Consider the following 23,595-nt stretch of genomic DNA (forward strand, 5'->3'; position numbering starts at 1 on the left):
TCTGTCAACCAGAGTTTATGGTTATGATGACTAACAGTCTACAGACGCTCTCTGTGTAATTTAGAAACGTTGGACTGAACACACTGAATAATGTGCAAACACTCCTTAATTTAAAAGTAGCCTACAGACATCTATAATAAACAAAATATTGATTCTAATGCAAAGAATGATCTTTGAAGAAAAATATTCATGATTGAGTGTTTTTATTATAATGTGTGTTAATGCAGAGAGACAAATTGTTCATTGGGAAAGTTTAACAGATGAATACAAGAGTGTAAATTAGTGTTTTGCATGTATCCACAAGATGACGCTAGCGCTCTAAATTAAAACGGCCATAGTAGGCTAGTGAATATTCTACAGCTCAAAATTATAAAAACTGTAAATGTTCGACTCAAACAACACAACTGCTGTTTCTCTGTGGGACTCGACTCATTGCATATGTTTGCCATTTTAAATAAATTTATACGATGTCTCCCGACACCAACGCACTATTAAAGACATATCATCAAGATTAACAACAATAGGTGAGTGTGACATATTCACAAATGCATGTGCTACCTAGAATTGCATTTTGGGGAGGGCCCGAGAACGGCACGAGATCTCCGCTCGCTGCGGTGTGTCGCACATGGCACGCGGCTCTGCAGAATACAGGTAAATCCTTTAAGAAGGCGGCGGTGACAGTCATGACTACGCTGCCGAGGAGGGAACTCACAAGGATAGTCATACAATTTTGGCGCATCCAACAGAAAAAAAAACACGCAATTTATATAGTGCTTTTAGAGATGAATGCATATTTATTCCATTTCTTTGGCAGCAATCAGAACCAGAACTGGACCGTTCGATCGACAAACTTTTCTACAACTGTTTGAGTGTCAATACTTGCGATTATGACCGTGGACATAAACCAAAAACAGGCTAGGTTGATACAACGCTCAAGCAGTGGAAGCCCAGCCGAGGTAAATGAATCTGCTGTAACGTTAGTTAATTGCTGATATGAAAATAGCCTACATCAATATGTGCTGCTTCATCCCTGATGAAATGTAAAGATTTTGTGATATGTTTTGGTTTATGCATTATGAATTATAGCAGTGTATGAATGAAACAGGTTAACCGCATTAAATTAGAATTTTGTGAAATAGTGTATTTTTAAGGCTATTAATCATGAAATATATTTTTAAAATCAATAATGAATGTATAATAATAAACTGTATATTTAGGGTTAAAGACTTTAATGTGTTAGAGGTTGGGTCTTTGCGGGCAAGGTGAGTAGTTAAATTTACTCTCAACTGGCCTACAAAGTCCCAGTTTCTGGCTCATGTAATCATCCTCACTTATTTCTGTCCGAACAGGTACATTATAACAATTACACACATAAGTAATAATGAAAAAAATATTTATTTTGAATATATACTGTTGATGGGATACATTCAAATGGGAAAGAAAGTTTTAAAATCAGTCTATTTTGCTTATAAGTAATCGAATACTATTTAGAATATAATACTTTTGAGTATTATTGTACATAATTAGAATTACAGTACATTAAATAGTTTGCTCAAGGTGTTCTGTAAAGGATTCCCTATTTAATATCCCACCGTTGGAAGTTCAAAACTTATGAAAGTTTGTCTGGATCTATTTGCCAAAAGCTTCCTGTTGCCATTGCTTAAATTGCATTGTCTCTCATTTTGGACTGAGCAAATTTGGATTGTTATTGTCAATTGTACTGTGATTTGTTTCACTAGCACACTTATAGGACACTCAAGTTGGAATTAGAACCTAGTTTGTAGACTTTAACTTTCAACTGTTTTGAAAGGACCTTCCTGCTGTCTAATGGGCATGTTTGTAGTGCATGTATAAACACAGAAATACCAATACGAATAGGAAAGAATCTCGCTCCAAAATGGACTGAACTCATTCACCTCTCTCCGCTACCCACTTAAATCCCAAAGCAAACCCCTTTTTTTATAAGGGCAATTTATAAACCCCTGGCATGCACGCTTGAGGGGAGGAGGGAGGTTAAAATTCCCCACTCTCTCTCTCTCTCTCTTTTTGATTTAAACTTCACTTGTTGGACGGCTGACAAACAGGGTCTTGCTCGCTTCCAGCCGTCAGAAGCAGAGACGCGATACAGCAGCCCCATGTCTGCGCTTCCCCAGGGGAGGGAAAGTGTGTCCAGCTCTCACCAACACCCAGCCGCCGGATTGAAAGCTGGCTCCGTGCTGTTGAAATGTGAGTCTAGGAAGAGGACCCAAAAGGCAGCAAGAAAAATGAGGGACTTTTAGGGGCAGCTGTGTTTTATTAACCCAGTCATAATGCCCCTAAAAATCCTTATTGCTCTTGCAATTTTCAGCATCCCTGCGTGGACAGACATGACCTAGCAGGGCTTAAATGCACATACGCGCTCTAATATAACAGGAGAATAGAGAAAAAGAAAGCCTTCTTGTGAAATACTTTTCAGACCCTCCCGTTTCAAATGCAGGCTCCTAATTTAGCAATTTAGGTCTTTGCGACAGACTGTAAAGGATTGACAAAAGATGTGGTGTCACTTAATGCAAAACACTTTATGTGGTTTATGTTAATAAGCGGTTCAGTAAATACACCCTTTCCTTTCATTAATGCAATGCAAAGTCCGTTTTCTCTTTCAAACCATAGAGCTCTTTTCAAAAGACGTGCCTTCATTCTGCTCTGAATCGTACTGCTTTTTGTCAAGCCCACTAGTCAATGTAAGCCTTGTAAACAGAATGTAGTTTCCTGGCTTGAGGTTATGACTTTTTAGAGTTTGTGTTGTGTTGTCAATATCAGTTTGAGCACATTCATTCTCCCAAAACTCTCTATTAAATCGTCCAGTTCCTCTGGATCGTGTTACCCTGTATGCGTTCTTAGCTTGAGCTTGAGCCCTGCTTCATTCTATCTTATTATAATGTCACACGGAAATCATACTGACAAACTCAATAAACGGTCTGTATGGTCTCATTTTAGTGAGGGGCAGGTAATAGCCTGCACAGCGCAGCGGCTGAGAGAAAAAGTGACTCAGCTCGGAGAGGATGCATGTACTCTCAGGGTGTAAGCCTGTGGAATCTCGAGCTGCTCCTTGAGATCGCCTGCTGTCCCACATGTCTCATTTGCACTTCACTATTATCGGAGCATTTCCCTTCGCTGAGAGCAGAAGATGATTTGGGTCAGGACGTCCCTGTGCAAAAATAAGCCAAAGAGAAAGGCATGGCCATTAAAGACCGTAGCAATATTTAAGACATTTTACACACTGAAATATACATTATGTGCAATATATTATCTACTCTACCGTATCAAAAGTTTGGGGTCAGTCGTTTTCATTTTTTTTAAACTAATCATTTATACAGGCACATTAAATTTACAGTAAATACATTTACTGTATTATGTTACAAAATATTTCTATTTCTTTTGAACGTTCTATTCATCAAAGAATACTGGGGAAAAAAAATGTATTTCCACAAAAATATTATGCTGCACAACCGTTTTCAACATTGATAATAATAATAATAATAAATGTTTCTTAAGAAGCAAATCATCATATTAGACTTATTTCTGAAGGATCATGTGACACTGAAGACTGCAGTAATAATGCTGAAAATTCAGCTTTGACATCACAGGAATAAGTTACATTTTAAAATATATGTAGAAAGATAATAGCTATTTTAAATTGTAATAATATTTACAATATTACTGTTTTTACTGTATTTTTGATCAAATAAATGCAGCCTTTGTAAGCAGAAGAAAAAACTATAGAAAGAGTATGACTGTGAACTTTTTTGCTCATTCAACTCTTTTCTTTGAAATAATTTATGGATCACAATTGATTTAAAATGTTAAGCAAATTAATTGCATTAATCAATCAATACTAATACTTGCTGAGAAAAAACAAAACAAATTAAGATAATTTAAAGACATTGCAGTGTTGTAGAAGAACTTTACAAAAAAAGTGCCTGTAAAAGTCAGTAAAGTGTTTTTCCATATTATAGCACAATATAAGTTCATCAATCCATTTGTTTAATTTGTTGGTTTTGTACTGAATGAAGGGAGACTGATGTCTTTCTTGTATCGTGTCTCGCATTACGAGCAAAAGAAAAAGACAGAAACAACTAATATAAAAACAGTACAGCACTAGAGAGAATCAAAGATTACACATATTTAATGACAGTTCAGATTTTTAACTGAGTTTTGATATTTTAGAGAGATATTGGGAGGTATTCCAGAATTTTGGGGCCATGACCCTGAAGTTCCTACTGCCTTTGGAGGACAATAGGAGTGTTTTAGGCTGCAGAGTTCAGGAAAAATCTACTGCTTAAACAGTTTAATGAGTAAGAGAGTTAGAAGGGAGTTACAGTAATTTAGGTGTGAGGTTATAAAGGCATGGATTACAATTTCGGCATCTATAAAGATAAGTGAAATACAAATATAGGTTCGGAGGTGCAGATGAGAAGACTTGATGAAGTGCTAGATATGGGCTTGAGTAATGAGTCAAACATCACACCCAGGTTACAGCATGTGAAGGCCTCGCTTGATCATCAGAGAAGAAAAAGATTTTGGGCCAACTAGCAGGATTTCGGTTCTGTCATTGTTTAATTTGAGAGAAATGGAGGTCATCCACTCACTCATTTAGGTCATGGATATTTCTTATGAAAGCGGAAGTTGATTCCAAACATCTCATTTGAGTGTCTCACATTGTGATCTACTTCTGTGACTGTAGTATGTAATATTGATTAAGCTCACAGGAAAGCGATGACATGCATGTGATTTTATGCTGCACTCAAACCCAGAGTTCACACATGTATGAATCGCACTCAGTGAAAACTTGTTGAGCGATCCCAACGCAGATGAGTAGTGTGTGTTTGTGTGTGATTCGGCAGCTGCGTGTTGTTGAGGAGTGAAGAGGCAGTGGTCTGTGACTGGGTGGGGAAGAGAAATGAAAGGTGACACAGATGTGGTGACTCAGCACAGACACACCTCCTGAGCCACACTGACTCACAATCAGACTGAGGAATTTGTTTATCTGGAAACCATTTAGATATTAATGCTTCACAGTTCGTTCACATTCTGCTTTGTTATATTTGTTTAATTTAGTTAATTGTTACTGATAATTACTCGTGATAATTTGATGTGGTGATGATACATCACGTATACCATTTTCAGTAATTAAAATGTAATTTAAAAAATTTTAACTTTTTATTTTAGCTAGTTGGCAAGTGAAGTTACTTTTTTCACACCTGTAGATCAATTGCTTTGCCCAGTCCCAATTCGCATACTATCCGTCCTAAATAGTATTCGAAAATATAATTAGTATGTCCCAAATCGTAGTATGTTGAAATGAGTGTTCCAAAGATACCCGAATGGTTTACTATTTTCGGTCAGAATCCGAAGTGCAGATCGATGCGCATTTTAACGGCTAATATTGCCCACAACCCATCGCGCGTTGGACAATGATTCGGTTAGAACTACAAACACGAGTGAAATCTGTTAAAAAACTACAGAAATGGAGGACGCGTGTGTCCGGCGCTTATGTAGAGAGGTTTAGATAAAGGGGTTTGAGTGATTAATTATCAGTATAACCTGATGAAAATTTATTTATTCAACGTTGTCTACATTATATTGCATCTGCAGCAGCATTGTGAACTTTTGTAAAGATATGTTTAGCCATTACCTTTTAAATGCATCATTATATTCAAATTGCAAACACATGAAGAGAGTCTCCGCATGAAAGACCACGACTGGCAGATGAACATGCTCTCCGAAACGGTAGGAAATCAAATTAGATTGAATGGAGTATTTTAACTGTGACAAAATGATTAACAGGGCAGTTTACGGTGACAAGAACACGCAACAGATCTGTCCGTTAAAGGTGACGTGATAGTATGTCCCAAAGCTTGCCCTTTTGCTACACACTCAAAAGTATGTACTTTTTCTTCACAAAAAGAGTACATACTTTTAGGTCGTAGTATAAGTAGGTTATACTACTTATACTATTCGGTTCGCCTTCACAAGGCAATATTTCCAAACTTTATTAATATAAGGCACGTGCGAGTAAACTCTTCTTTAATTGGTCAAGAGTGCATGTTTATTTTCCGGGATTCAGCTCAAAGATCCACAGCATCAGCCACATGTGTAAATAAAGCGTTGACTATGGGTAAAATGTTGACGAAAAAGTAGTTAACTATGGCTACATTCACACTGTCAGTCCAAATCCGATTATCTTCGTATCCGATTGGAATCTGATCTAAAATGATGTCCACACTGTGTATCGCAACTGTTCAGATCCGATTTCTGTGTTCATGCAGCTCTTTGGCAATATGGCAATGATGTTGCGCTGATGGAGGGGTTTGCATTTGCAATAGAGATGTTGTGTTATTTAGATTTTACAACATGGAAATGTGTAGCCACCGCGCTGGACAGAACTGTAGGAGGCTGGTATGCACAGCTTTTTTCCGCGCTCTTATCTGAGCCGGTTTCAAAATATTTTTCAAAAATAATAATTTTCTGCTTGTCCGGCACTTTGCAACAACACAACCTTATTTCGGCAGCGACTTTCAGCATGTTTCCTATAACATGAGAAAGTCACATACCACGCAAAATCCAATCAGAGCGTTCAGACTGAAGCGGATTTCCTGATATGTGATTTGAATAGGATTTCAAACCACATATGGATGTAGCTTGAAACAGATTTCATGTTCTTTTGGACTGACAATCTGAATGTAGCCTATGTCGGGATAAGAAATAGAAGGAAGAATAGCAGTAAGGACTAAAGAAGCTAACAGCTCGTTCGGATCTTTACCACATATTAACTTTATTTCGTCAAAATACCGCACTCTTTCTTGCTTACTAAGTCCTTCTCTATATGATTTTGCAGCTTCCATGTGTTTTTTTCTGTCGTTTAAACATCATAAATTAGTCTAACAATGTGTAGTAGTACATAAACAGTGCAATCCATGCTATTGTTCACATCCTAGTATCTCCAATATGGCCGCGCATCTGGGTAACTGACCAAATCGTGACGTAGGTGCAAACCCTGCCAACTTAGCAATTTTTAAAATTTATTTGGCAACTTTTAGCAACTTTTGGAAAGTGGCTCTAATCCAAACTATACTATACATAGCTAAATAGACTGAGCGGTTCATTCATAATTCCTTAAGATCGCTGTAGAAATCGCTGTGAAAACCGGTGTTGTGCCGAATTTTGAAAACAAATCTAAATTAGCATTTCAAATAATATATACCTATTACATAATGGTGTAGTTTTGCGTTGCGATTGCGTAATGACTTCATAGCGCAATGACGTCACAACTTCATTTAGCAACTTTTAGCAACAAATCGATCTGCCTTTAGCAACTTCCCCTGAAAATTAGTTGGTAACAGTGGAGACGATATTTTAAAATGAAAAGGCGTGCTTTGGTTTTGAATGGCGCTGACGCATGCTCACCAGAATTTGGATCGGATTGCTTTCTCAACAAGAAGCGAACCGCTCCAGAGTTTGTTTGCAATCGGGCGATCTCGGAGAGATGTTTTGTTGCGGATCCGAGCGTGTTTGCCGTGTTCACATATGCTTACGAACGAACCGAAACAAGGGAGAAAACGCACCAGGTTCCGAAACAAACGCTCAGGTGTAAAATCACCCGATGGCAGCTTTCACGTATTCAAATTAACCGCAGTGCAATCGAGTTCATTTTAATCAAACCAAACTTGCCAAGTGTGAACGCACTCTTGTTAGTTTAACTTGAAGTAGGCTATTAATAACTAAAACAAAATAAAAATAAAAACAAATAAAATATGTGCATTAACAAAATAAAATAATTATATATATTTATAGCCTATATGCTGCTCTTTTCTATACAACAAAAGTTCTTGGTTTTCATATGCATATACAAGTAAAAGTTGTATAAATGTTTTTTTTTTGGGTCTTTGGTCATGTCTTATCTTGCCTATAGAGCACCAAATGAGCAAGGACTGCAAAAATAGGTGCTTGATGATCCTGACTGAAACCGAAGCCAGTATTTTAACCGAACACAGCAATTCTGCCTCTCAGTTGTTTAAAGTGGTGTTGTTTCTGGTGCCTGCTACAGACGCAGTGTTGTTTTCTTCTCAGCAGCAGGAAGTGGCCTCAGGCCTGTAGGAACCATTCAGCTCCAACTGCTAAACTACATAAAAGCTCTAACCACAATCAAAGTACTTCTTTTAAGTTTTCATTTACATACTATAGTAGTTTTACCCAGGTGTAATTGTCAAATTGTTGGCTATATATATATTTATATAGTGTGCGGGTGTATATACATAGCATTGTTAATCCAAAGCAAACTTAACCAAGATACACAGACTCTAAAGCCTCTGCTGGATGGAGTAAGGAGAGGGAATGCCAGAATAAATCATACACCTCGTGATTAAAATGATTCGCAAACATGCCCTGTGGTCTGTTAGAGCTCTGCCAAAACTTTGTGAACAGTGAAAGATCCTATCAAATATAAGAAACAAGATGAGCAGAGGTGAAGAAATCTGCGTTTGTTTAAGTGAAAAAATTGAAATGGGAGTGGCGAGATATGAGTTAGAAACCGAGAAAGTAGAAGTAGAGATATCACAGAAAAAGAAGTGATGTGCAAAAAACAGACATCATATTTACGATACATGAACAACTGAAGTCCTATTGTGAACACGAAACAAATTACACATTCAGACGTACCCAGCCTTCAGCCTTGTGGTGTGCTCTATACCACCAAATTTATTTTTAGTTTAAGGCAAACAATTTTCTCGGTATTCCCTCCTAGCATGTCTGTCAAGGCATGAAAAATAAGCTTTTTAAAGAAACAGACAAAACATATTTTATTCGAATGCTTCATGTGGACTTACACAGTCGGTCATCTGGCATGAATATGTCCTGTGATACCTGAACTCCACATGCAAGTTATTTACCATCTGTCAAGCAGACAAAGTTTCTGAAGAGCGTCTGGTTAATAAAACATATAGTCAAGTCAAGTCATCCTCATTTATATAGCGCTTTTAACAATGTAGATTGACATAGATAAACATATAATTTAAGGTAACAGAGATTGGTTTGGGTTTATAATGGTTCTTAAAAAATGTTTTTTCCAGCTAGAGTTAGTTTTGATTGATTCACTTCCGTCTAAATTATCATTTGTTATTAAATTAGGAGCCGCTAAGACGACACCGTTCTCTCTGAACAGACTTTAAACGTGAACCTGTGATAGACGCTGATGGCGTTCACATGCGCATTAAGAATTGATTCTATAGTTATGTGCGTTTGAATATATGTGCGCAGGTTTGTAATTCCTTACAAACCATGCCTAAACAAACTACTTGTCTTGTCTATAAATTTTGATGCAGAATTTTATTTTATCTTATCACTTTGGGTAGGTACCCGAACCGAAAAATTCCACAACTCTTTATCTGTAGAGTGGTATAGGGATCCTCCATAGGGAGAGGCTAGTTGGCACTTCAGCACTGCATTGTCATCGGGTCCAGGCGAAAGTCCTTCGTCAGATCTGGAAACGGCCTGGATCCGGCAGGCTGCGGGAAAACCTCGGGATAAACAAAGACACTAAAATTAGCGTAGATGCCATTCTTCTTATGATGTAACTAGTACATCATTATTTAAGGTTCCCAGTTCCGGCTGACCTAATCTAAGCAGCCTAATATTGAATTATAGAAGTCTATAGAGTGTTATGTGAATGCTAGGTCAAAGAGATGTGTTTTTAGTCTAGCTTTGAACTGACAGACTGTGTCTGCTTCCCGGACAATGTTAGGAAGATTGTTCCAAAGTTTTGGTGCTAAATGGGAAAAGGATCTACCGCCAGCAGTCGATTTTGATATTCTAGGTATTATCAACTGGCCAGAACTTTGAGATCGCAATAGACGTGAAGGACTATAATGTGTTAAGAGCTCGCTCAAGTACTGGGGAGCTAAACCATTTAGTGCTTTGTAAGTAATCAGCAAAATTTTAAAATTTATATGATGTTTAATAGGGAGCCAATGCAGTGTTGACAGAACCGGGCTAATATGGTCGTACTTCCTGGTTCTGGTAAGAACTCTAGCGGCTGCGTTTTGAACTAGCTGTAGTTTGTTTATTAAGCGTGCAGGGCAACCACCCAGTAGAGCATTACAATAATCTAGCCTTGATGTCATGAACGCATGAACTAGTTGTTCCGCATTTGTCAATGAGAGCATATGACGTAATTTAGATATATTTTTAAGATGGAAAAATGCGGTTTTACAGACACTAGACACGTGACTTTCAAATGAAAGATTGGTATCAAAGAGCACACCCAGGTTCCTAACTGACGACGAAGACTTAACAGAGCAGCCATCAAGTATATAGATGACAGGGTGTCTTTCATAAAAGCATCAAGATGAAATCAAATCGTTTAGGAAGCCGGAAAGTAATTGTGACAGAGTGCGGTTGAATTTGTGCACAAATTAGACCTCTTGTTTATAAAAGGGAAAATTATGAATTTATACAAGGCACACATTTGTTTGAAAACAGTATTTATCAAACTTTTTGTCCACCCTATAATTCCATGATATGCTTTTCTCTGGGTACAGGCCTTTTAGCAATGGGTTAAAAGGATCAAAAATGGACAAAACAACTTCCTGAGTACTGGACTTTTTCGATTCCCTAGTGTGGTAAAGACTTGGGCCTGTAACAATCTGATTGATGTGCAATATGAGCAGTCATAAACACACAGGAGAGTAAGAACCAACTGTGTGGTAAAGTCAGTCTATTGCCAATCCATCTGGGCAGCCAAAAGCATTTTCATATCCCAGACAAGAGTGGCCAAATAAAAATTCCTTTTGTAAGAGAGATCCAATAACTTTCTTTTCTTAAAAGAGGTATGTTTCAGACATAATTAACCAATAAGTTCAATTACATTACATGGAAATTATTGATATTTTCATAAATGTATTTTAATAATTTCTTCTTTATTTTTCTATTGTCTATTTATGGTCTGACATTCTCTATAACTATACCTAATTTTTGCAACTGCATGTTAAATAACTCTCATTACAGTATTATTAGACTGTGTTTAATATCTGCTAACACTTTATTTTGATGGTCTCCCAACAGACATTTTACTAATTATAAGTAACTCTGCAACTACGTCAACTTATTCACCTAACCTAAACCCTGACACCTAACAGTAAAGTCTCTAATACCCCAGTGACTAGTAGTTGACATGTTTGCAAAGTTACTTATAGTTGGTAAAATGTCTAAAGTGGACCATCAGAATAAAGTGTAACCTTATATTGGTTAAATTGATGAATTCAGGTGAAAAGTTGGCCTGACAAAAAAAACATCTGCTTCTACAAACATTTACAAATGTGTGTGTCTGGACAGCTGATGTACAGAGAAAAGAAGATACATGCAAGCAAATCCAGAAAATCTCCGTTATCTCAACCATTCTCAACTATCCATTATGCCTTAAGTTTCTTGTGAAATTGTGATAAAAAGATCTATGAAAGTGCCTGTAAGTCAAGTATCTTGGTCATCTTTTGACCACAATATTGTCATATGTCAAGATAAAAGCACTTTTTAATGGCAGTGCTAAATGCCCTGAATGTAAATTTAAGTTGTAATGACATCTTTCTTTCTTTTATCATTATTAACCCTATCATGGGAATTTCACAATTTCAGCTGTTTTTCTATTGTCAGATGTCCCACAATAGATTGTAAATGGCACCACAGCACACATACATTTGGACAATGTTTTTTCTTGCTGATATCTCTTGGATTTGCTGAGACCGTCACATGCATAAATATTTATTTCAGAATCAGCGAATCTTAACAGACAGGTGTGTTACATTTATTTAATCTGAGGCAGATGTTTTATTGTCAAACTCTACAGTACGACGAGACTAAGAATGTTGTGCTATGTGCTGAGAAGTGTCTGTTTTGGTTTGGATTTGACTTTGTTTATTTTGGATTTGGATTTGATTATATTGTTAATTTTGGGTTTGATTTTATTGTTAATTTGTAAGTTTATTGATAACTATTTCGAACTTAAAACCTGGAAACTTAAAACCCTAAAAAGCTGTTAAAACTACTTCAAACTTTCTGTTCTAACTTTTCTGTTAGAAAAGTTAGTCTGTTTCTGTTCTTGTCACGTTGCACACACGGGAAACAGAGAGATCCAATTTGCAGTATTTATTAGGGTAATCCAAAAACATAAATCCAGTCCAGGCAGGGGTCAAAACCAACGTAGCAATCCAAAAACATAAAACAATAAACAAACTAGCACAAAGCAGAACAGACCTCAAAAGTGACGTGATGAATAACAACGACTCCGTGACAAACACTAAAACAGACAGGGTATATATACACTCAAACTAACAAGGTGATGGGAAACAGCTGAGTGCAATGAACTGATGAGTGACAGACAGAATGCTGGGAAATGAAGTCAAACGTGAAAGACACCGTGAGAACGAGGACCTCTAGTGGCAACCCAGGGAACACAAACCAGACACTGTGACATAACCCCCCCTCTACGGAGCGGCTACCAGACGCTCCAAGACCCACAAAAAACAAACAAAACAAGAGGCCAGGAGGGAGGTGGAACGGTGGAGGATCAGGGGGAGGGATGGGGGGCCAGGTCCATGGAAGGGAACAGAAACAGGGGGTGATGGTTTAGCCGGCGGCCAGGGTGAAGCAGACGGTCCATCGGGCGGCCAGGGCGAAGCAGACAGTCCATCGGGCGGCCAGGGCGAAGCAGACAGTCCCTCGGGCGGCCAGGGCGAAGCAGACGACCCCTCGGGCGGCCAGGGCGGTGAAGACCCCTCGGGCGGCCAGGGCGGTGAAGACCCCTCGGGCGGCCAGGGCGGTGAAGACCCCTCGGGCGGCCAGGGCGGTGAAGACCCCTCGGGCGGCCAGGGCGGTGAAGACCCCTCGGGCGGCCAGGGCGGTGAAGACCCCTCGGGCGGCCAGGCCGGTGAAGACCCCTCGGGCGGCCAGGGCGGTGAAGACCCCTCGGGCGGCCAGGGCGGTGAAGACCCCCCGGGCGGCCAGGGCGGTGAAGACCCCTCGGGCGGCCAGGGCGGTGAAGACCAGGGCGAGGGCGACCATGGCACAGGAACAGCAACAGACACCGGCTCATAAACAAACACCGGCTCATGCACTGGAACAGGCACTGGCTTTGGAACAGACATTGGCTCCAGCTCTGGAACAGGCACTGGCTCTGCCTCCGGCTCTGGAACAGGCATTGGCTCTGCCTCCGGCTCTGGAACAGGCATTGGCTCTGCCTCCGGCTCAGGAACAGACACTGGCTCTGGAACAGGCACTGGCTCTGTCTCCGGCTCTGGAACAGGCACTGGCTCTGCCTCTGGAGCAACAGCCACCGGCTCAGGAACTGCAAACACCGACTCAGGAACAGTCACTAGAACAGAAATAACCACAAGGACAGACACAAACACAGAAACAAGCTCCGGCTCAGGAACAGACACTGGCTCCGGCTCAGGAACAGACACTGGCTCCGGCTCAGGAACAGACACTGGCTCCGGCTCAGGAACAGACACTGGCTCCGGCTCAGGAACAGACACTGGCTCCGGCTCAGGAACAGACACTGGCTCCGGCTCAGGAACAGACACCGGCTCCGGCTCAGGAACAGACACCGGCTCCGGCTCAGGAACAGACACCGGCTCCGGCTCAGGAACAGACACCGGCTCCGGCTCAGGAACAGACACCGGCTCCGGCTCAGGAACAGACACCGGCTCCGGCTCAGGAACAGACACCGGCTCCGGCTCAGGAACAGACACCGGCTCCGGCTCAGGAACAGACACCGGCTCCGGCTCAGGAACAGACACTGGCTCTGGCACAGGAACGGCAGACACTAAAGGTCTGAAGGGCGTCTCCAGGATCCGAGCTAGACGCTCTAAATAGCCGATCAGTGCCCCTCCGGCCACGAGAATGGGCATCTCCCGATCTGTCTTTGACTGGGCAGACGTGGCTTGAGCCGTCTCTGTCTGGGCAGATGTGACCTGAATAGTCTCTGACTGGGCGGACGGGACGTGAGCAGTCTCTGACTGGGCAGACGGAGCGTGAACAGTCTTTGACTGGGCAGACGGAACGTGAACAGTCTCTGACTGGGCAGACGGAACGTGAACAGTCTCTGACTGGGCAGACGGAGCGGTCTCTGGCTGGGCAGATGGACTGTGTCTCTTCCTCCTCCTCCGTCCATGAGTGCGAGAGGGCGCTGGGCTGGACGGCGCCAGTGGTGAGAGCTCGAGGCTGGACGGCGCCAGCGGTGAGGGCTCGGGGCTGGACAAAACCAGCGGCGAAGATCCTGTGCTGGGCGGAACCAGCGCCGAAGATCTAGTGCTGGGCGGAACCAGCGCCGAGGATCTTGTGCTGGGCAGAACCAGCGGCGAGGATCTTGTGCTGGACGGAGCCCGCATCGAGGATCCTGTGCAGGGCGGAACCAGCGGCGAGGATCTTATGCTGGGCCAGTCCGGCGGCTCCGGATCAGAAAAATCGCCAGGCGGAGGACGGTGTCGTGGAACTTGTCGACCACCTCCTCCCCTGCAACCTCCCCGAGTTCTGGAGAACTTCGCCAGACGAGTCCCCAGAAACGACTCACCATTTCTGATGGAAGATTTCGCTGAAGCCTTAGCCGCTGCGGCTTCCTCAGTCAGTTGGGCCCATAAGGCAAAACATTGATGAATGTTCATACGGGGGGGATTCTCTTCAACCCGCGAATTCCCCCTCTGCTGCCTCCTCTCCTTCTCGGCATTTGGGGAAGATCCACAAAAGTCCATACTGCTGGATCTATTTGTGGACGGAGTCGTTCTGTCACGTTGCACACACGGGAAACAGAGAGATCCAATTTGCAGTATTTATTAGGGTAATCCAAAAACATAAATCCAGTCCAGGCAGGGGTCAAAACCAACGTAGCAATCCAAAAACATAAAACAATAAACAAACTAGCACAAAGCAGAACAGACCTCAAAAGTGACGTGATGAATAACAACGACTCCGTGACAAACACTAAAACAGACAGGGTATATATACACTCAAACTAACAAGGTGATGGGAAACAGCTGAGTGCAATGAACTGATGAGTGACAGACAGAATGCTGGGAAATGAAGTCAAACGTGAAAGACACCGTGAGAACGAGGACCTCTAGTGGCAACCCAGGGAACACAAACCAGACACTGTGACAGTTCTAGCTTTCTCAAGCCAACTTATTCACAACTTGTTTGCGAAACTTTACTCATCTAGTTTTTTATTAAAAAAAGTTATACAAATTTTTATTTAAAAAGTCATGATCCTTAACTTTCTTAAAGTTAACAAATATGTTTCTTTCATTGCAATGAACGATGCTTGTAATAAATGCCAAACAATGTGCCTTTTCACTGCCTGAATCAGTGCCAGAAATGTATAACTTGCCGAAGAGATTTTAAAAATACAAGGACCACTATGTTCATCATGTCTACAATGCTTAAACTAAGTATAAATGGAGTTTTCTTGCCAAAACCATGCTCTTCCACATTTGGCAGAGAATTACTGTTTCATGTAGTTCACCCAGCGCTGTAGCGTACACAACTGACAGCTCCAAAATAACAGGGGCCGTTTACCCTTCCTCAACATCATGTTTAAAGAGTCTAGCCTAGTGGTAAACAGGATTTTTCTTTTAAAAAAAATACACTTCTCCAGTGTGTACAGCAAGAGCTCTTACTTCTGCTAGAAATAATGTCCATTTTTTTGGTGTGCATTTGTGAACTACAGGCCACAGATTAATGGACTGTTGACATATGGTGACACTTGTCATGAGCTAGACTGTTTTAAAAAGCCTTTTTGGTTCACAAAAAGCATTCATTTTGCAATCACTGTGTATATTAGCATGTCACAAATGTGTTTTATTTACATATATTTAGTAAATAGAATACTATCAATATTAACATAGTGGTTATATAAACAAAGACCTCACATTCTCTTGACAAACAAAATAATGACAATGCTACACTTAATCAATATTACACTTTTTTTTAAAAAAGAACAAATAATGTCATTTGAAGAAAGAAAAAAAGTGAATATTTTTTAACAATTAGTGTTAATGGAGCAACATATTTACAGGGTTCTTGCGTCCCCAGAGCTGTCTAGTGAAAGTGTTGATTAATTTTTGGCAAATGTGGCCTCAAACTGTAACCAATTACCAAACTGAAAGGCAGTGTTCAACCTTAAATAACCCTAGAAAGACACAAAACACACTTTTGCTTGTGCAGGCAGGATGAGGGAATAAACCACTGCCTTGACCCACTTGTGCTGAATGCTCTTTGAATGAGTACATCAGGGGAGTTCACATCTTTGTTGAAGGGAGATAAAGAGGAGCATCAGTGCCCAAATTTAGCCCATTGTGGGCCAGGCCAGCTAGACTGGTAGAAATTGATGATGCTAAATGGACTAAATGAGCGCTCCAGACCGCACAGCACATCTACTGCAAAGGTGCAGAGCAAGGACAACAGCATTTATCAGCCTTTGATAATGTTAGTTAATAAAATTACAACTGTTCTGGTTAGTTCACAGTGCATTAACTATTAACATCAAAAGTTGTATCTGTTAACATTAGTGTATTAGTTCATGTAAAAATTAACATTAAGAAGATGCTGTAGAAGTATTATTCATTGTTAAATTATGTTCACAAATGAAACCTTATTGTAGTTACTCATTTTTAGTTATTAAAAGAAGTCTCTTCTGCTCATCAATGCTGCATTTATTTAGTAAAAAATACGGTAAAAACAGAAATATTATTACAATTTAAAATAAATGTTTAAATGTAACTTAAAACGCAATTTATTCTTGTGATCACAGCTGAATTTTCAGCATCATTAGTCCAGTCTTAGTGTCACATGATCATTCAGAAAACATTGATGATTTGATGCTCAAGAATCATTTATTATTTTTTATCAATGTTCAAAACAGTTGTGCTGCTTAATATTTTTGTGAAAAAATTTGTTGTTTTTTCTTTGTTGAATAAAACGTTCAAAAGAATAACATTATTTGAAATAGAAATCTTTACACATTTTTAATGTAGTAATGAATGTTCTTAATTTAAGGTATTTAAATGTCATAACACAAATATTCTTTTCTTCTCTCTCTCTCTCTCTCTCTCTCTCTCTCTCTCTCTCTCTCTCTCTCTCTCTCTCTCTCTCTCTCTCTCTCTCTGCCTTTAATTGAGACAGAGGATGTTTTTGATGAAGACGGTGGCTTAATATAGCCAGGTATTCTCAGTATCTCTTACCCCTCTCCAACAGCCCAGCGATTTGACCCACAGGATTAACAAGTCAGTGTTTATGACAGAGGCCACGGAGGAAACCCACACACACATAATCCTGAGCCTGTTGCTTGTGAAATTCAACCCATGTCTCTCTAATGGAAGTTAACATCAGCATTCGAAGTCGACTTGTGCTGTCAGATGTCAAAATTGTGATGACCTTAATTAGCAGTTACTTAATTTGCAATTTAAGACCGGGTATGTTTTGTAATAGATGCAAAATAAATCCTAATTAATACATCAGCTGTTATGCAGTTAGTTTACTTCTATTTCAAGTTCCTTAGCAGAGTGATTTTCTAAATAAGTGATGGACGTCCTGCTAAGGTGTGAGTTTCCTGACACTAATATAAGACACAGATGAGCGGCCACTTCTGCCAGGGCAAAACAACACACAGAAGTGCACAAATGGCTTGACAGAGGGTCGGGTAGATTCTTATGCCATGCCCTAAACCACGTCGTTTTCTGACAATGCATCACCGCTGTGTGAGCCAAGGGCTAAATGAAAACCAAAAATGCCATACCTGCAGAAAGCTGAGCCAGCTAACATATGGGTGTCAGTTTGCTCATGTCGTGTAGGAGCATTTTACGAGGTGATGTTAATGGGATACAGAAACGAGGTCCTTCTGCACACTTCATCTCTAGTGTATGTCATCCCTCAGGCCTCCTGAACCTGCGCTGAGGTCAGAAACAGGAGAACTAGATAGATAATCCAGACCAGATACAAGTTGTTCACACAAACTGAGAAAGAGAATGCACTTTAAAGGTCACACATCCTGTGGATTCATGTACTGGATAATATAAAAGCACATTCCAGATGTTAATTTCATGATGTTCAAGATGTTAGTTACTCAGAAATGTTCTCGATGTCTTCTATTGCTCTCTCACTTATGTGTTAGTAATGTAAAGATAATAATAGAAGTATTTCTGGTATTTATTTTAACTCCAGCCCTTACACCCACACAGGGACAACAAGTCACATGCTTGCTTATTTCCACTCGAAGCAACAAGTCAGGATATTAGCTTCCTATTTAACTCACAATGGATTGGAATCAATCTCATGAATTTCAATAAAAGCCAATCTTTGAAGCTGGATAGTTATTCTATCTTGTTTTTTTACAAATAGAACTGGCTCAATGACTGTCGTCAACCAGTTTTTATTTAAATCGAGATGAAGGTTATCCTATCCCGATAAAATATCATGATACATTTTTTATTAATGCAATTTGAATCCACAGAAAAATATTTAAATAAGAAATTGCCTCGAAATGCATGCTTTAGTCTATGTCAGGAGTCAATTACCCTAAGAATGATATTATGACTTAAGGGTCAGTAAGTATTTTTTTTAAGAAGTTAATATTTTATTCAACAAAGATGCATTAAATTGATCAAAAGTGACAGTAAATATATTAATAATGTTACAAAAGATTTATCCATCAAATAAAAGTTGTTCTTTTAAACTTTCTATTCATCAAAGAATCCTGACCAATAAAATCCGCCAGTTTCCACAAAAATATTAAGCAGCGAAACTGTTTTCAACACTGATTATAATAAATTTAATCATCAAATCATCATATTAGACTGATTTTTGAAGGATCATGTGACTCTGAAGACTGGATAGTAATGATGCTGAAAATTCAGCTTTAACATCACAGGAATATATATACATTTTAAAATTTATTCAAATAGAAAACAGTTATTTTAAACTGAAAATGTACTTCAGTTCTATTGTTTTTACTGTATTTTTTATAAAATAATGCAGCCTTGATGAAACTATGAAAAAAATAAAATAATAAGATATATATCAGCAGCTTTTTCCTGTAAAAAATCCTTATTATAAAGTTGTATATTAAGGTCGAAGTTGACCCCAACCTTTTGAATGTTATAGTGTACGTTGTCATACACAGAGCCTTTAATATGGTGTAAAAATCGCTGCACCAAAGCTAAAAAAAAAAATTTAATCAAACAATATCTGGTTAATATTTCATTTGTATTGAGTTGCATATTTTTTACACATAAAAAGAAGCATACACTCGCCTGAGGTGAAAAAATGATAGAGTTGAATGATAGAGGAAGTCTGTAATGCAGGCCTAAGTGCTACAAATAATCGCAAATTATGTTTGCAATGTTCAGGTTTTCACTATTTGAAATGGATGGAATTGTAGCGAATAACTTTAACCATGGTGCTTGTGTGAAGCTGAAGAGCTTGGTGAGCAGTGGGCTAAGAGCTGGAGTGGGTTTGTCAGTCAGTGAGCTCTCTGCAGGGAGACGGCACACCCTGGATCATTACTCACGGGAACGCTGAGAGGCTCTGCTGCTCTCCAATCAGAGAGGAGAAATGGGCATGGCCTGACACAACAGCTGACAAACGCACAATAGCACACAGATGCAGAGAGACTTATTGCTTTAACACAAACACAGACGCATGTGCACACCAGCCATATAACATCGTCAATACCAGCACACGCTGTAAAAATGCCAAATACTCTGTTTCACAGGTGTAGCACTCAAAATAGACATTATTAAATGATAAGAATGGGGGGGGGGGGGGGGGGAAACAAGCGGTTGTGTTTAGACATCCAGCACTGAAAACAAATCTTTAATGAATGTTCACCTTTAAAATCTATATCAGACGTTTTTATTTAAGACTGTTTCCTGTCTTTTGTGCAGCACTTATCTGCGTTAGGCCCGAGAGGAGCATTTCTACAGGCCACCATGCATTAATGAAGCCGTCCTGGCCCTGCTTTAAAGAGAGACCATTAATACCCTGTTAAGATTACATTCCAGGGATGATTTAAGGATGACCAGGAGATTGTGCAGTTACTGCGCTCTGGAGGTTTTTGTGGATGGAGGAGTCATATAGGGAGACGGCCAGGTCTCTCAAAAACATTTCAAACAGAGAGGCATCTGGACGAGCAGAACAAAGACCACGGGAGTAAAATGATGCCAGAGAAAAACGACTGAAAGCCCACTTCTCTCCAAGGTGAATATGAAACATGGACACAAAACGTGGTTGAAAAGTCTGTGACTAATGGTGAAAATTCTAATGACAAATTATAGTATCAGCATAACAATTTGAGTAAAACATTGAAAATAACACAATTTGGTTTGTCCTCTTTAGCTTTAAAGTCACGGCAAATCTTTTCTTCCGTATTGTGACGTACATCCAAGTGAATAATAAGGAGATTTTTTTTATGGCTAGGACTTGGTTCGGTCAATCAATTGTTGTTTGGATGGAGGCAGATCGTTTCACCAGGGATCAAGTTATGAAATTGATAAAAAATTTGCTAAATAAATAAAAAAGAAGCATATATGCTTCTACGAATCACAATAAGATCAATAACATGCATTAAGAAAATAGATGGGGTGAATTTCCATCTCATGCCAACTCTAATGACACAAGTTTTCAACTCCACGAGTTTGTGCAAAACTTGATCATGTTCAAGAGTATCTTGAGCTTAAATGGAAGAACATCTGACTGTCTGTACAAAGAGTCTGTACGTGAATAATGTAACTAATTTGCTTCAGTAGTGATCTAGCAATCTTAATACTGAATTAAATATTGCATAATCAACTGATTCCCATTTATTTACATCATGTATGCAAATTGTATCATGATGGGGTTTTTTTTTAAACACGAAAACTTTATTTCCAGGTTTAAATTAAATTTTGTAACTGTGTTATTTTAGTAGTATTTATATTCTATCATAGTATTAATATTTTGAATTGGCTTTTAGTTTTAGTAATTTGGTTATGTGCTTGTCATTTTCATTTTAGATTTTTTAAATGTTTCTTTTCTTAGCTCCCAAGGCATCAATTTAGTTTTTAAGTTTTTCATTATATATATATGTGTGTGTGTGTGTGTGTGTGTGTGTGTGTGTGTGTGTGTGTGTGTGTGTGTGTGTGTGTGTGTGTGTGTGTGTGTGTAAATGTCATTAAAATAGTATCACAAGCAATATAATAAATGTATTTATTGGTGGTTGCACACAGACAAACTCATGGGGGAAATCCATACATATATATATATATATATATATATATATATATATATATATACACACACCCACACATTCTTTCCATTAAATTTATTATCAACGAAAACAGCACTGCTTTGGGACCCTTTTGTAAACAAAGATATCCACTGTAAGCATGAGGGAGAAGGCAAACATATAGCTACACACGTCACACTCAATTTAACCCTTTTAGAGGGGATTACGATGTATACTCTAATTATTTACATCCTCATCTCGTATACATTACAGTGATGGAGAACAGGCTAATTTAACGAGACGATGCTTTGGGAGGTCAGTCAGGCCTGACTCCTGAGGCACTGAGCTCCGGTATAAATCATCAAGGACTATCAGTAACAAAAGACAAAAACTAATCATGCTGGAGATGAATCACAACACTGACATATCAAGTTAACTAACAGGAAGTTCTCTTGAAAGCAAGCGAGGCTGTTGAGTTTCAGAAGGTTAATTCCCACACCTAGGCCTAGCCGATATGAAGTGATATAAACAAACAAAAAAATAGTTAATATTAAGTAACTTACATTTTAGACACATTATTGCCAGTTACTTTGTCTATTTTTGCTCTGTCAAGTGCCAACGAACATATCCAAACGAAGTCAGAATCAATTTGAACACTTGAACACTCTGCGTCTCATCAACACACAATGAATCCGAGTCTTTGAACGAATCGGTTCAATGAATGATTCAATGACTCACTCATTAAGAAAGTCACTTGTCTCCATCTGATCTACTGGAGTACAGGGGCAAGCGCAGAAATGCAAACCTCAACAGTGAACAATCCCTGGGCTATTGGAAATATTTGTCGTATATTTATCGTATTTACAAGTTGAATATGTAAAATATAATACAAATAATAGAAAAATGCATAATAACAAATGGTGCAGGCAAGTGCAAGCTTGGCCAATCTGATTCGATTGTTTCTTGATATAATCTGCTTGTTTGAATGACTGCTGTGCTGATATTTATAACGACACCACTCGTGTTTGTGTGATTTTGCTTAATAAAATCATGCATTTAGCTATAGGCCTACATCAAACATGTATGTTGTTCAAAGTCTGTAAATGTCATTAAAATTGTATCACAAGCAATAGAATAAATGTATTCATTGGTGGTTGCACACAGACAAACTCATGGGGGAAATCCATAGCCTAAACAGAGATAACGGTCTTAAATCATGATGATGAAATACTCAGACAATGCAAAGCTCAGAGCCAATGTTAACACTGCATTTATGTAGATAAGCCACAATGTCAGCAGGTTTCACTGTCAGACAAATACTCATATTACTGACCCAAAGTCCCATCCATTCCAAGCGAGCTTAATGAGACCTTCTCCCACTCATAGTAACAAACTCCAGAACCTACAGAACAAATTTTAAGATGGCTATCATGCAGTAGACATATTTGACAGTGTCTCAAAATAGCATCATTAGCGCACAGTGGTTTTCAAATCCATGATAAATGTCTTGGATGTCTCTAGTATGATGAAGGTGGAGGCTTCCCACCTTCATGACAAACAACTCTCCAACCTGTCATATGGCACAGGAGACATAGAGGAAGAGATGTTTACTCGATGATGTCCTGGAAACATCTGTTCTCTCCTGACCAGAAGATATAAGAGCTCTTGAACCCAGACACAGGAGGATGCATGTGCGGGGTGTTCAACAAAGATGACAAGGTCTTCAAGTCTGACTCATTTCCTCATATTCCATTGATATTGCATATCAACTCGCTCTCCAATATATTTCATGTTTACACTGTAAAAAAAATTACCCCTAATTCAACTTAAAAACTTAAATTTAGTTGCTGCCATATTCAAATATAATTAAATTGGTTGTACAAGTAATTTGAAGTATATATAAAACAATATCATTCCTAGTTGAATCTTGTAACTTAAAGGTAGGCTAGACAGTTTGTTTAATAAAGCCTTTTTGTTATATGCACTGGTTGAAACTCTCTTCATATCCTGATAGAAATTTTAATATTAAAACATGCATATCTTCAATGGAAGTCACAGGACCAAAAAATGTTCGTCCAATCATTGCATTCGGGGCAGAGTTTTGGACATACAGTCAGCGAGCACTACAAACAAAAGCAGCCGCCTTTTAAAGTTCCTCCTGAACCAAAACAATGAGTTTATGCTGCATTCACGCCATATCGTAACTGTAATTAAAAGATGGCAACCCCGTGATGTTCTCAGGACAACCTGGAGCTGTTCACGTCCTCAGACTCGAATTTATGCGTTTCTCTGGCAACACTATCAACACCAAACTG

At 39.2% G+C, this 23,595-nt stretch overlaps 2 long non-coding RNA genes across 2 annotated transcripts; one reads left to right on the plus strand and one right to left on the minus strand.

Annotated features, from left to right (window-relative positions):
* Positions 1–190: 190 nt before the first annotated feature.
* On the minus strand, positions 191–21,923 carry LOC143722013 (uncharacterized). The gene is made up of 3 exons (XR_013196822.1): positions 21,844–21,923; positions 17,816–17,969; positions 191–3,187 (listed from the first exon to the last, which is right to left on the minus strand). It is a non-coding gene; the product is annotated as an uncharacterized LOC143722013 (long non-coding RNA).
* On the plus strand, positions 433–20,869 carry LOC143722012 (uncharacterized). The gene is made up of 3 exons (XR_013196821.1): positions 433–956; positions 19,962–20,274; positions 20,494–20,869. It is a non-coding gene; the product is annotated as an uncharacterized LOC143722012 (long non-coding RNA).
* Positions 21,924–23,595: the final 1,672 nt, after the last annotated feature.

The sequence above is a fragment of the Siphateles boraxobius genome, unplaced genomic scaffold, assembly GCF_051911475.1.
Source record: "Siphateles boraxobius isolate OS27281-9 unplaced genomic scaffold, OSU_SipBor_1 66, whole genome shotgun sequence".
Taxonomy (NCBI): Eukaryota; Metazoa; Chordata; class Actinopteri; order Cypriniformes; family Leuciscidae; genus Siphateles; species Siphateles boraxobius.